At 46.0% G+C, this 13,380-nt stretch overlaps 1 protein-coding gene across 2 annotated transcripts in view; it reads right to left on the bottom strand.

Moving 5' to 3' along the window:
* Positions 1 to 13,380, bottom strand: part of GMPR (guanosine monophosphate reductase) — a 178,862-nt gene that overhangs the window by 69,905 nt on the left and 95,577 nt on the right. The gene's annotated exons all lie outside the window — the stretch shown is intronic.

The raw sequence follows: 13,380 nt of genomic DNA, 5'->3' as shown, positions 1-13,380 counted from the left end.
TTGTTATCACCTACGCTATTCTGGTCCTCTTTGTTCCACCTGACCTCCAGTCTCGAACCTGACCGCACTCCCCTCCTGTCTGTGGGCACGCCGGACTTCCACTTTCCCAGGAGACCCTGCGAGGCCCACCTAAGTCCAAGCGGCCCAGGTCCCTACGGGCTCCTCCCGGTGAGACCTCGGGCTTCCAGTGATGAAACTCTTCCTAGCCTCTGTCTCTGTCCATGCTCCGCCCCCAGGAGGCAGATCTCCACTGCCACAGGACAAGGGTCCACCCCCGAGGGCAACACACATGTCACACATAATAGTTGGGTATCGTCTTTATGCAGTCAATATCCAGTTTTTTGTTCTTGTGCCACTTTCAGCTATCTTTTGATAAACCATTTATAAGAGTATCTAACTGCTTGCAATCGATTAGGGGATGACTTACTAATAATAAACTGGCCTTAAACATTGCAAAAAGAGAAATCCTAATTTCAGACCGCTTTCTATCCACCGATATCCCTAAAATATTTCCTTTTGAAAACTTTCATGTACCGATTCACAAGTGTGCAACTTGGGGATTACCTATGACTCTGCTCTTGCTGTATGTCCCCAGGTTAAAATTGTAGTAAAGAAGAATGCCTTCTTCAAGTTGCACCTTCTTTATAAACTTAAGCTTTTTTTGACTACTGATTTCTTCAGATCGGTTCTACAATAATGGGTTATTTCTTATTTGGATTATATAACTTGGTATACTTGGGCCTAACATTTGCTACAATCAAAGGGGTAGATCTTAAAAAAATACGCGATCGCGTACTTTTGTTCGCGCACCAGGCGCGAACAAAAGTACGCTGGATTTTATAAGATACGCGCATAGCCGCACGTATCTTATAAAATCCGGGGTCGGCGCGCGCAAGGGGGTGCACATTTGTGCAACCTGCGCGCGCCGAGCCCAGCGCGCACTGCCAGTTCCCTCCGAGGCCGCTCCGATTTCGGAGCGGCCTCGGAGGGAACTTTCCTTCGCCCTCCCCCCACCTTCCCCTCCCTAACCCACCCCCCCGGCCCTATCTAAACCCCCCCCTACCTATGCGCGTGCCGGCCGGCAGCCCCACTCTGTGTTCCGGTCCCGGGGGCTGGTCCAGAGGCCTCAACCACGCCCCCGGGCCCGCCCCCAAAACGCCGTGTCGTTTCGGGAACGCCCCCAACACGCCCCCTCCCCGCCCCTTTTCCAAAGCCCCGGAACTTACGTGTGTCCCGGGGCTTTAGGCACGCCGGCGCGCAAGGGACCTGCGCGCGTAAATCCTTCCAGATTTACACGCACAGGCCTTTTAAAATCCGCCCCAAAGCCCTGCAAACTGCAGAATGTGGCTGTTACATTTGCCGGCTTGAGGGACGTCCCTGCAAACTGGCAAAGTCACCCCAAACATCGCAACAGCAGGCCTCACTCGCGTGGCATGGAGTCACCATTCTCGCACTGGCCCTGCTCTCTTTAGTTACACATGCGTGCTAGCTGCTCAGACTGAAAGGGCCCATGGTGGAAAACAGGCCACGATCCCCTTGGACGACATCATATGCTTCAGCCTTAAAAGGGCCTTTCAGACATCCAGACCTTATTTTATCAACAGGCCTTCTGCATTCCCTGCAGTGCATGTTGCCAGCATTCCTATTCCTTGTTCCTTCATCCAGCCTTGTCTTGCCTCGTCTTCCAGCCTTGCCTCGTCTTCCAGCTTAGCCTCATCCTGTCACCCAATGCAGCCTCATCGAGCCTATCTTCCTTGTTTCTGTCCTGAGTGTTTCTTGTGTGTCCACATTTCCCTTGGCTTGCTGCTTTGAACCTGACATCTTGCTTGGACCTGACTATGTTTGCTTGCTACCTTGACTTGATCTCTAGCCTAGACCCAACTACTCTTGCTCGCTGCCTGCCCCGACCTTGGCTCTTCTCTGACTTTCGCAAGCCTGCTGTCTACCTTGGCTCTGGTGTATCTCTGGACACTGTCCTAGGGACCCAGCTAAGTCCTACCGGCCACCAGAATCCAAAAGCCCAACCTGTGGAAGACGTGGCTGGTAAAGGTGAAGCTATAAACTGTTCTGCAACAGGGCATGTTCGCCAGCTGCCGGCATGGGCCTTGGGGGCTCATCCTCGAGGTTGCGCTCCAGTACTAAGGGCTCACACATCTCATATCAGTAACAGCAGTGATGAGGGTTTTGACAGATAGTAAGCAAAGTGATCATATTTCTCTCATCCTTGTTTATTTATTTAGACATTTTATATACTGTCATTCCATGCCTAAATCACAATGGTTTACAAGGTGACGTTCATAATTATAACTCAACAAACAAACAAAGATTGATCGCAGAGATGGTATTCATAGACATTGATATCTATCAAGTGAAATTTTCTAGTACATGTTAAAATTGATCTAGTACATAAGACAAAGAGTACGATAATTAAAACAGAATGATAGTTTTCACGTCTTATTCAGTGAGTTGTTTGAGAATCTTGCATTCTATTGTTTGATTTATGCTTCATGGTTCGATTATTATCTTTTGTCCTTCATGTTTTTGTGGTTCTGTATATTCTGATGTTTTTAAGTTAAATTATATGTGCTTTTGAATAGCCATGTGTTTAATTCACATTTAAATCTCCTTCTGTCAGGTAAAATATGTAACGCCTCAGGCAGAGAATTCCAAAGCTTTAGACCCGCTATGGAAAACAATCTCTTATTTGCCTCAGATGTGTGCATCAAATTGTGGGAATAGATTATAGTCCTTTATTTTGAGATCTTAGTGTTCATTGTGGATTGTAAGGTTGTAGTGTTACTCTTAATAAGCCAGTATTATTGGAGTAAATAATGTTGAATATTATCGTTAATACTTTATAGTAAATTCTGGCTTGTACTGGTAACCAGTACAGTGATATCATCGAGGGTGTAACGTGATCATATTTCCTAGATCCTAATAATAGTCTTGCAGCGGCATTTTGCAATAGTTGTAGTGGTTTAAATTGACTTGCTGGAAGACCTAGTAGTAAGGAGTTACAGTAGTCAAGGTTTGAGAAGATTAGAGTTTGCAATACAATACGGAAGTCTGCAAAAGGTAATAATGTTAACTTTAAAAATAAAATAAACTTTTTACAAATAAAATAAACTTTAAAAATAAAATAAAAAGTTAACAACCTAGGTATTCTACACAAATTGGCACAACCTTGTTTCCCTTCACTGGCTACCAAATCAAGCATGCATTAAATTTAAGATCTTAACACTCGTCCATAAAGCATTGAGCAGTAATGCATCAGCTTATTTCAGCACTTTATTAAAAATCTATACACCCTCATATCCTTTAGGATCCATTGACAAGAACTTGCTAGATGTTTCCTCAGTCAGATCAGCCCATCCAGCAGAGACCTGAGAAAGAACTTTTCTTTATTGCTTCTTGAAGATTTGAGAGCTGAGGAAAGTCTATCCACTTTTAAAAAGCAGCTTAAAACATTTTTGTTCACTTGGGTCTTTTGATTGTAGGAAATATGATAAGAAATTTTTAACAGCAGTATCCGTTGAAACTTTACTTGATGGTTTTAATTCAGCTCGGATATAAGGAGTGGATCGCTGCAATAGGAATGTTGCAGTAGCTCTTGTTGGGCTTTTTTTTTTTGTAATCTTTTTGTGTAATTCTTTTATGATTGTTCTAGTTATGATTTTGTCATTCCTTAGGCATACCTGGGAACTCTCTGGATTTCACCTGGAGACTCAGGGAATTTGCATCAATTGCGGGTCTCTGGGGAAACACTGAGAAGCTCTGGGATTGTCTGTTTACTGCTGTAGCCATGCCCCTTCAGTAAGCTTGCAGAGAGGACAGCCACTGCAGGAAGCATGTTATTGGAAACTGAAGAGAGGCTGCAACACACACACTCAGTCTGCAGCTGGGATTCCAGAACTTGGCACTCAGCGGACGATGGCATGAGAGTATACAAGTCACAGGGCGATGGGAGCAAAGAGAGTGCTGAAGTCATGGAAGGAGGAAGGGGAAAGAATACTAGGGTTATCCCTGAAAGGGAGGGGAGTGGAGATGGTGGCAGAGAGAGTGTGGATTAGCAGGGAAGGAGTGGATTAGAGAAAGTTGATATGCATTATTCCTTCTTTCCCTCCCCTTCTCCCCGTTAATCAACAGCAATCTCAGGGTCACCACAACTCAAAAAGTTCCCAGGTATGTCTATAGGTCACTGGTAAAATCACACCTGGGTTACTCTTTTCAGTTCTGGAGGCCGTATCTTTACAAGGCTATTGATAGGATGCAGACAGTTCAGAGGTAGCTTACCAAAATAATGAGGTTCATCCCTGTCGTGGTATGTGCAAAACAAATCCATTTTGGAGACATTGCCTCTAAGGGATTAAAGAACTCAGAATGTACTTTGTAGTGTTACTGTAGCAGGGAAAACAGCAAACAACCTCTACAAATTGAAAATCTGACTTTTTTCCCTCTAACCTTTAGTCTCATCACAATCCAAATGTACTCGGTGGTAAAATCAAATACAAAGAGGAAACAGCTCCCTTATGAGGAAAGGCTGAAGAGGTTAGGGCTGTTCAGCTTGGAGAAGAGATGGTTGAGGGGGGATATGACAGAGGTCTTTAAAATAACGAGAGGTCTTGAATAAGTAGATGTGAATCGCTTATTTACACTTTCGGATAAAAGAAGGACTAGGGGGCACTCCATGAAGCTAGCAAGTAGCACATTTAAGACTACGGAGAAAATTATTTTTCACTCAATGCACAATTAAGCTCTGGAATTTGTTGCCAGAGGATGTGGTTAGTGAGTGCAGTTAGTGTAGCTGAGTTTAAAAAAGGTTTGGATAAATTCGTGGAGGAGACATCCATTAACTGCTATTAATCAAATTGACTTAGGGACTGGCCTCTGCTATTACTGGTATCAGTAACATGGGATATTCTTACTGTTAGGGTACATGCCCGGTTCTTGTGGCCTGGTTTGGCCTCTGTTGGAAACAGGATGCTGGGCTTGATGGACCCTTGGTCTGACCCAGCATGGCAATTTCTTATATTCTTATGTTCTTACCAGCCATGAATTACAAAATCATGAAGAAGATAGACAATTTGATGATCTAAGAGGGCAGCAATTCATCCATGTAGACTGATACCTCAATGCAGGTGTGATAAGTTGTCTGCTAGCTGAATAACATCCAAGAGCACTAAAATCTACCCCTCTCAAAGCTAAGCAAAACCAAAGCCTTCAGTTTCCACTGTTGAATCACTTACAATATTTTGCGCACCTTCAGGGGTGATATATCATATTCAGGGGCGGATTGGCCTATCGGGTGATCGGGCATCCTCCGGTGGGCCGGTCGCGCTAGTCATGTGGTCTGCCGAGTGCGGCCGTGACAGAGCCGCGCTCGGCAGACCATGTGGTATCTCCTGGGCCGGCCTGGGCGGTGAATCCCCGGGCCGGTCTTCATCAGGAATCCGCCGCTGATCATATTACATGTTCACAGCATGCCCTAATTTGAATAGATGAGAACACTTGCATAACCCACTCTAGCATATGTGATTCCAAAGTTTGGTGAATATTTCCCTGTGTGTCAGCTCCTAAGGTCACTGTACATGGGAATTACAATAAAATGTTTCATTGACCATGGCCAACTCTAAATTCTGCATCATTGAAAGGAAGGTCTGAACCCAGGGCCAAGCTCCTGTAACACTATTTACAGGTTTATTTAGTATGCACAATTTATTTTAAAGTTGTTTGACCAATGTGAAAAACTGGTTTAAACATGTACTACTGTGAAATATTACACACTAACAGAGATGCTGCATTTTTATGACATTTTTGTTTTTTTCAGAAGGAGATGCTATGTTACACAGTACATAAATTTAAACAAGGAGGTGTGAGCATTTCATACCTACATTCCTTCCTTGGTTCAGAAATGTGTACATGGCTATATGAAGGCACAGCTCAAGGCAATCTGCTGCCTGAGGCCAGGGATGAGATGACTCCCTTCCAAGGAGCAGTCGTTGTGTCCCGCGGCCATGGCAGGCCACGATGTTGGTCCCCTACCTCGTCCGCAGCAGCGACCCACCACGGCAGCCTCAGGGGAAATCCCTGACCGAGTGCTCGGTGCCCCGGCGCGGGTCTCTGGCCTGACCGTCCGGGGGAGAGCCGTCCCTGCTCTGCCCCCGCGCCGTCTCTGCAATCGTTCCCCCGTGGAGGAAATCAAAGATGGCCGCGCCCCTTTCTCTAATTTAAAGGGACCTGATCCCTTTAACAACCTCACCTGTCCTGGATCAGCCTGAGCAGAGGAAGTATATAAGGGAGCTTCCTCTGCTCATTCTCTGACTTGGCAACATCCTTCAGCGCTGTCTAGTCTGCTTGCCTCAGTGAGTTCTTGAGCTTGGATCTCTGTTTCCTGTTTCGGCTTGGTCTTCCCGGTTCCTGACTTTGGATTGGCTTCGGTACTTCTCTGGTGTGCGACTCGAATTGGCAAGCAGTAATTCTCTGGTGTGACCTCGGACTGGAAAGTGTTGATCCCTCGGTGTATGACCTCGAACTGGCAAGCGACAACTCTCTGGCACCTGATCTTGGACCCCCACCTGGACTCCGTCTCCAAGGGCCCGCCTAAGTCCCAGCGGTCTGGGTCCCTACGGGCTCCTCCTGGGGGGACCGCGGACTTCCAGGGTGAAGCTCCAGTCAGCCCTTGAACAGACACCGCGACTCCTCGGGGTCCACCTAAGTCCCAGCGGTCTGGGTCCCTACAGGCTCCTCCTGGGGGGACCACAGACTTCCAGGGGTGAAGATTCAGATCCTCTTCTAGCCTCTTCATCTGTCTGCAGTTGTCTCCGCCTCCAGAGCCAAGGGTCAACTGCACTCCTCTTCTGTTCTACCTCGCCACCCGACGAGAGAATCTACGGAACCTCCGCAAGGTATACCATCCTCTCATCGGCCCAAGGGTCCACAAACCTGAGCATAACAGCAGTGCGGGTCAAATTACCAAATTACCAAGACGGCAGAAGAGGGAGGGATCCTATTAACCTATTCGGCTAACTTTAAGACAGCTGAATATATTCAGCGGTGCGGCTTCATCAATGATTTATTCAGAGGCATTACCACCTACTTTTTTTTCTACAGTTTGTACCTCTCTCTCTCTCTGCAGCCTATCATCCCTCGGGCTCTAACCACTGCCTTGTTACAAGTTTCGCCAACTTGAGATCATCAGGTTACTACAGCCCCGAGGTTTCTCTCTTGATCAGTGCACATCAATATCTCTCTTCCTCCCCCAACTGTGTACAACTCCTTCAGATTTCTGCACCCCAAATGCATGACTGCACTTTTTTCATTGAATCTTAATGGCCAAGCCTTCAACCAGTCCTCAAGCTTTTTTAGGTGACTTTGTGTTCTTCCTCCCCCCCTTGGGCATTTCTACTCTTTCACTCTCACACTCACTTTTCTCCCTCTCCGGAACACATAAGCAACAGCAAGCTCTTCCATCAGCTCATGGGGCCCCTGGAACTCCTCCTCTTCCTCCCGAAGCATGGGCTGACACCGCTCCTGCTCCTTCCAGCCTCGGCGATTACACCTCCTTCTTCTTGCCCACGTAAACCCATATGACATGACTTCTTCTTCCAGGCCTGCGCGGGTAGGAAGAACAAGGAGGAGCAATCACTGGGGTCTTGGCCATTGCGGCACCCACCCCCCCCAAAACTGTGGTGCTCTAGGCGACCGCCTAGTGCTTCCCCCGATTTTGCACTCTCTCATTCACCCGCACTCTTCCTTACAGTCTTGCTCCCTCTCTATTTCCCTCCCTTTCCCCCTTCTTTTCCTCTCACTCCCCTCTTCAACCTCCCTCACATTTCACTTCCATCCTCTCCCTTCTCACCCATGGCCCCTTCCTTTCCCCTTCCTTTCCTCTTCCCTACCCCTCACACCCCTTCTCTTCCCTTCCTTCCCCATCTTCTCTGACATCTCACTCATACCCTGCTTCTTCCCTTTTCACTTCCCCTCCATAGAGGGAGAAAATAATTTTTAAGTAAAAAATACATTTCTGTGTAACTTAGGGCATGGTATGTGCCAGGAACTCCATCTCCCTCCCTGGTAATGTTCCAGACTTTTATTAGCTTGTCCAGGTCTTCTTTTCCCTGTTGGTAGGGAGTTAGAACCTTGCTGGCAGGTCATTATCTGGTGCTGCTGCAGCCCGTTCAGGTCTTTGTTTTCCTGCTGCATGGTCTAGGAACCCCGCTGGCATGCTGTTTCGTGGCATCACTGCAATGGGCTATCATGGATCTTCTTCCTGCCAAGCAGGATGTGGGAACCCCACCAGCATCTGGAGGGATAGTGAGGCTGTTACTGCAGGGGTGTTCTGGGACGGCAGTAGCCGCTGCCCCATAAATTTTGCCACCAAAGGCAATCACCTCACCCTGCCTAATGACAGAACCACCCCGGTTACATGGCAATGTTTGTTATGTGATTTTATGTGTAAAAAAATACATTATGAAACATTTGAGACGGTTTTACCCTATAGGAAACCAGGCAAGAAATGGAGTTAGTTGGTGACCACAGGCACTAACCAATGGCAAGAGAGCTTTAAAAATACTTAACACCAACCAGTGACTGGACAGCTTTAAAAATGCTCGCTGACCTCCCTGAAATTTCAACTGAACTGGCCTGTTTCGCTATAGGAAATAGAAAGAAAAAGGGATTCTAAGTTTTGGAGGTAACAAGAGAACATGAAAAGTGTGTGCTGGGAGTTACTAGGCCTCCTGCGCTCCATGCCACAAATTTGAACAACATTAGGGGAATGGCTCAGAAGTTATGGGGGGGGGTTTGATGGCACTTGGCAAACAGACACAATGATCATATAAGGTCAGTTTCCCTAAGGGTGTTTCTGTCACAGTTTTGCTGAAGCAAATGTTTTTCTGAGATTTATCCCTGCTGCTGGCAGATAACCAAGTCTGCGTACTTTTTCCCCCTCATATTTTTTAATTAAGAGACAAGGGATTGTTAATTTGCCACATATGTTTACATCATGAGAATATCTCAGAAGGAAATTTGCACTGACACCCATTTTGTACATTATCAACTTCTTACTGTAGTTTTTTTTAAACCAAAACATTTTACCGAGGTTATCCTAATGCCTAAATATTTTACAATAGCCATTACTGTATTTTTTAAAAATATTTTCTTACATGACTCATCAATAAGAGAGCTCATGTTACCTGTAAGAACGGCTGTGGCCTATGCCTCTGTTGGTGTGCCAGGCGGGACTGGCATGAAAGCACCCCTGCCTGGCACACTAAGCAGTATCAGAAATAAATGAGCAGCAAGAGTCACCTACGCATGGTTATGTAGCTTATCAAAGCTCTTATTAACTGAACACAGCACTGCACTGCACGGACAGCAGAAAGCAGTACTGACCTCTCTTTCTGAACAATCATTTTCTCCCCGTCTGCCCCCAGCTCCCCAAGCACCCAAAACCAAACAGTCGCTCCGTTCAACACTTTTATATTATCTGTAAGACGTGACGAATTTGCAATTAAACTTCGCATTCTAGTCATCATAGATGATAAAATCGGGATCCCAAATACTTAAAAATTTCTCTCTTTTAGTGTAAAACGTTTTTATTAAGTTTGCAACAATAAACAACAGTATAAACTAGGAGGGTGGGTTACTGAACCCTCACTAGACAACAAATACAAGTAATAGCGGCAATGTCAATGTAAACTCCAACCCCATTCCCCACCCCCCCTTTCCCCTCCACCCCCCACCCGGAGTTCGGAAAGCAGAAAACATAAAACATAATGTAATAGGCTGTATAAGAAAGTACGGACAAATAGTGCAAACACAGAGTCCACCCTAGACATCCTGGGCTGGATAATCATTCAGGATCAAACTACGAGCCCGATGTGGTAATGCTTGAATGTAAGAGTCCCAGACCAGCAGAAACCGTGTGATACAGTTCCTCCTCTCCATCACCAACAAATTATGCTTTTGTATTCTCCACATGGATCATGTAGGAAGGTTATTTTCAAGCCATTGCAGTAAGATACATTTCTTAATCGCAAAGACTGAACTCTGGACTCTGCTGTATCCTCTATCTGGCTTTGTTGAGCAGAAATGCCGTCTAAGAGAAAAGCGAAGGTGAGAGTGTTTCCTACCGTGACCTCCACACCTAAAGACCAGCACTCAATAGTTGAGTTTGCTTCTCCCATGTTCCAACAGGATTGAGCACAGAGCCTCATTGGTGAAGTGGGGAGAGGAGTCCCGCTATCACCCGGGGAGATATCCCTTAGCCCGCCAGACACTCAAATCACTGTCACCAGGATTAGCTCTGGAAACCGCCATTCAGCCTTGGGCGCAGGGTGATGACATCATTCAAAGCACCTGCATAGAGGGAGCTGCTGATGGCAACAGTAGTCAGCGATCTGACCCACCTGAAGAGCTGCTTGCGGTTTCTGGCATGAAGGCCCGAACTGGAATTAACATCGAGCAATTGGATCCTACCCCTGGTCAGCATTTCACCTCCATTTCTGTTGTGTGTGAGTCAGCTATTTCTTCTTTTTCTTTTCCTATTACCAAAGCTCCAGTGGTGACTCTCGAAGCCCTATGGGATTTAATGGCCAGTCTGACCCAGTTTTTCTTGACGTACTCTCAAAATGTTCAGGCTGTCTCCCAGAGAATGGATTTACTAGCTTTAGACCAGCAGAGGAGTTCTCAGGATCATCTTGAGAAAACTCAAGCCCTGGAAAGAGGGCATGATGTTAAGGAAGTTAATGATGTAATTATATGTGAATGGGTTTTTCTTACCAGGAGAGTGGAAAATGTGGAAAACTAACTGTCATTTAAATTTGAGACTGACTAATTTTCCGAGAGTTATGGGTGAATTTCCTAGATTCACATTATGGAAGTACTTGATGGACATTTTGAGGATTCAATCTCAGCAAATTCCCTCCTTTAATAAGGTCTATTTTCTCCCTTCTAAATTAAGATCTGGGCAGGCACCTGTTACTTCGATTCCTATGGCCTCTTGACATCTTACAGCTTTTTTGGAACAATCTGCTTGTGAAATTATTGAGAGATCTATATTACTTGTTTCTTTTATTTATGATCAAGATTTAAGCCTTATCATGGATAAATATTTCCTATGTATGAATGAAAATATTTTGGGAGAATTTGTTAGGATCTGTGCAGGAAAGAAGGAAGAGTTTTTTAGCAATGCGCCAAGAAGTTTTAGCATTAGGCGTTTTCTTCCTCCTCAGATATCCCTGCAGATGTGTTGTTAAATTAAATGCAGATTATTTTGTGTTCTTTCTTCCAGAACAGCTTAGGTTATTCATAGATGGAAGGTCTAGAAATGAGCCAGTATCCTCTTAGAACTTTGAGTGGATATGTCTGTTATATATGATGATAAAACTGGGTTAATGCACAGTGTTATTGTCTTTCTTCTAGTTTATTATTCTTACCTCCTCTTAATATTTCCTAAACTCCCTCTCTCACAATTTGTTGGGCATTATAATAAGAGCAAATGTTATGACCATCGGCCACGAGCGGCCGCGACCAACCCAACTCACGTCATGTATTGCCCTGCTCTCCTCTCCGGGTCAACTCGCGGCTGTGGCCAGCTGCTACCGCCGCGTATCTCCTGGCTCTCGAGACTCCTCGTGGTGGCTGGGACGCTTCCAACCTGCACGCCAACTCTGGGCCTTCCTAGGTGCGTGCACGTGCCACTGGGCTTCCCTTTAAAGGCCCGATGGTGGGAACCTCAGGGGCATCCCCGACTGATGGCATCATAAAATGGGGACTCATTAGCACCTCCCTTGGCCTACGCTAACCGACTTGGCAATGAGTTCCTTCGCTTCACTGGTGCTTGTTCCTGTCTCCCTGGACCTGTGGCTCCTGCCTTGGATCTCCACCTGCTGTTCTGGACTCTGGCTCGGGTACCCGCTCCTCGGGGGCCTGCTTGCGCTTCCTTTGGGAGACTGGTCTCCAGGCTTCCCCACTCCTCGGGGTAGCCCCTGCGCTCCTCTCCAGAGGTCCTGCCTGCTTGCTTCCCTGCTCCTCGGGGTTGCCTCAAGAACAGCCTATCAGAGATCCCTTTCTCTATGCTTTCCCGCTCCTCAGGGCAGTGCCTACGTCTCTACACCAATGACTTTACTCTACACTTCCCCACTCCTCGGGGCAGTGCCTACGTCTCTACACCAGTGACTTTACTCTACACTTCCCCACTCCTTGGGGCAGTGCCTACGTCTCTACTTCAGAGACTTGACTCTGCGCTTCCCCGCTCCTCGGGGCAGCCCCTATGTCATCACTCCAGAGACTCTGTCATTGCGTTGTCCCGCCCCTCGGGACAGTCTCTGCATCACTCCTCCAGAAGATCCTGTCTCCTCGCTCCCCGCTCTTCGAGGCCTGCCTATCACTCCTTTGTCTTGGAGGTTCTTGCTCTGGTACATTGTATCTTCAGTCCTGCCTGAGTACTGTGACTCCTCTGAGCTGTGCCTCTTCGTCCCTCCTCGGGGTGCCTCACAGTATATCTCATCGCAGGTACCTGCGATCACGTGGCAGTGACGCAGGACATTCTCTCTCTACTGAACTACAGTCGTGTCCCCTGCTGCAGCTGACCTCACCTCCCAATGGTGAGGACCTGTGGGGCTCCACCCCTCATGTAGTATCAACCTCCACCTCAGGCCAAGGGTCCACGAAACCCATGAATCCTAACAGCAAGATAGTTATATTTTATATTTATTATAAATATTCATTAAGTTATTTATTTTATCCCCATACAATTCTTCTATGTAAATATAAATATTCATTAAGTTATTTATTTTATCCCCATACAATTCTTCTACTCCCCACTGTTCCTCTTTTTTCTCTATCCCAGTTATTCTACCCCTGGTTTTTTGTAACTGCTTCCCCTTTGCACCAGTTTAGTTCTACTGTTCTTTGCACCCCTTGTTTGTATGTAAACCAGCATGATGTGACTTGTTCATGAATGCCGGTATATAAAAAACCTAAATAAAATAAATAAATAAATAAAATAATTTTTTCTTCTTTTCTAATCTAACTAGTATTGTTGTTAGCTCTCATGATGTTTCCGTGGAAAGTTTTTGTTCTCTGTACTATAAATTGAAATTACATAAATAAAAAAAGAACTGGACATCGAACATAAACCAGAACTATTATATCAAAACAAGAGTTTGAACCATAACCTACACATAATACAGTTAACGTGATCAAGAAGTAACGGCTGGACAATGGTGACTGTGATGGAGTGGGAAGACACCTAAATTCTGAAGCCTTTTATATATATTTTCCGATGATATTTGATATTATATCCACCTGGGATAGGCTGCCACAGGGAACAGGGTAGTTGAGGTGGCAATGACATATCAGTCACGGGGCAAGGTG

The sequence above is a fragment of the Rhinatrema bivittatum genome, chromosome 2, assembly GCF_901001135.1.
Source record: "Rhinatrema bivittatum chromosome 2, aRhiBiv1.1, whole genome shotgun sequence".
In the NCBI taxonomy this organism is placed as follows: domain Eukaryota; kingdom Metazoa; phylum Chordata; class Amphibia; order Gymnophiona; family Rhinatrematidae; genus Rhinatrema; species Rhinatrema bivittatum.
This window is presented reverse-complemented; position numbering and strand designations above follow the sequence as displayed.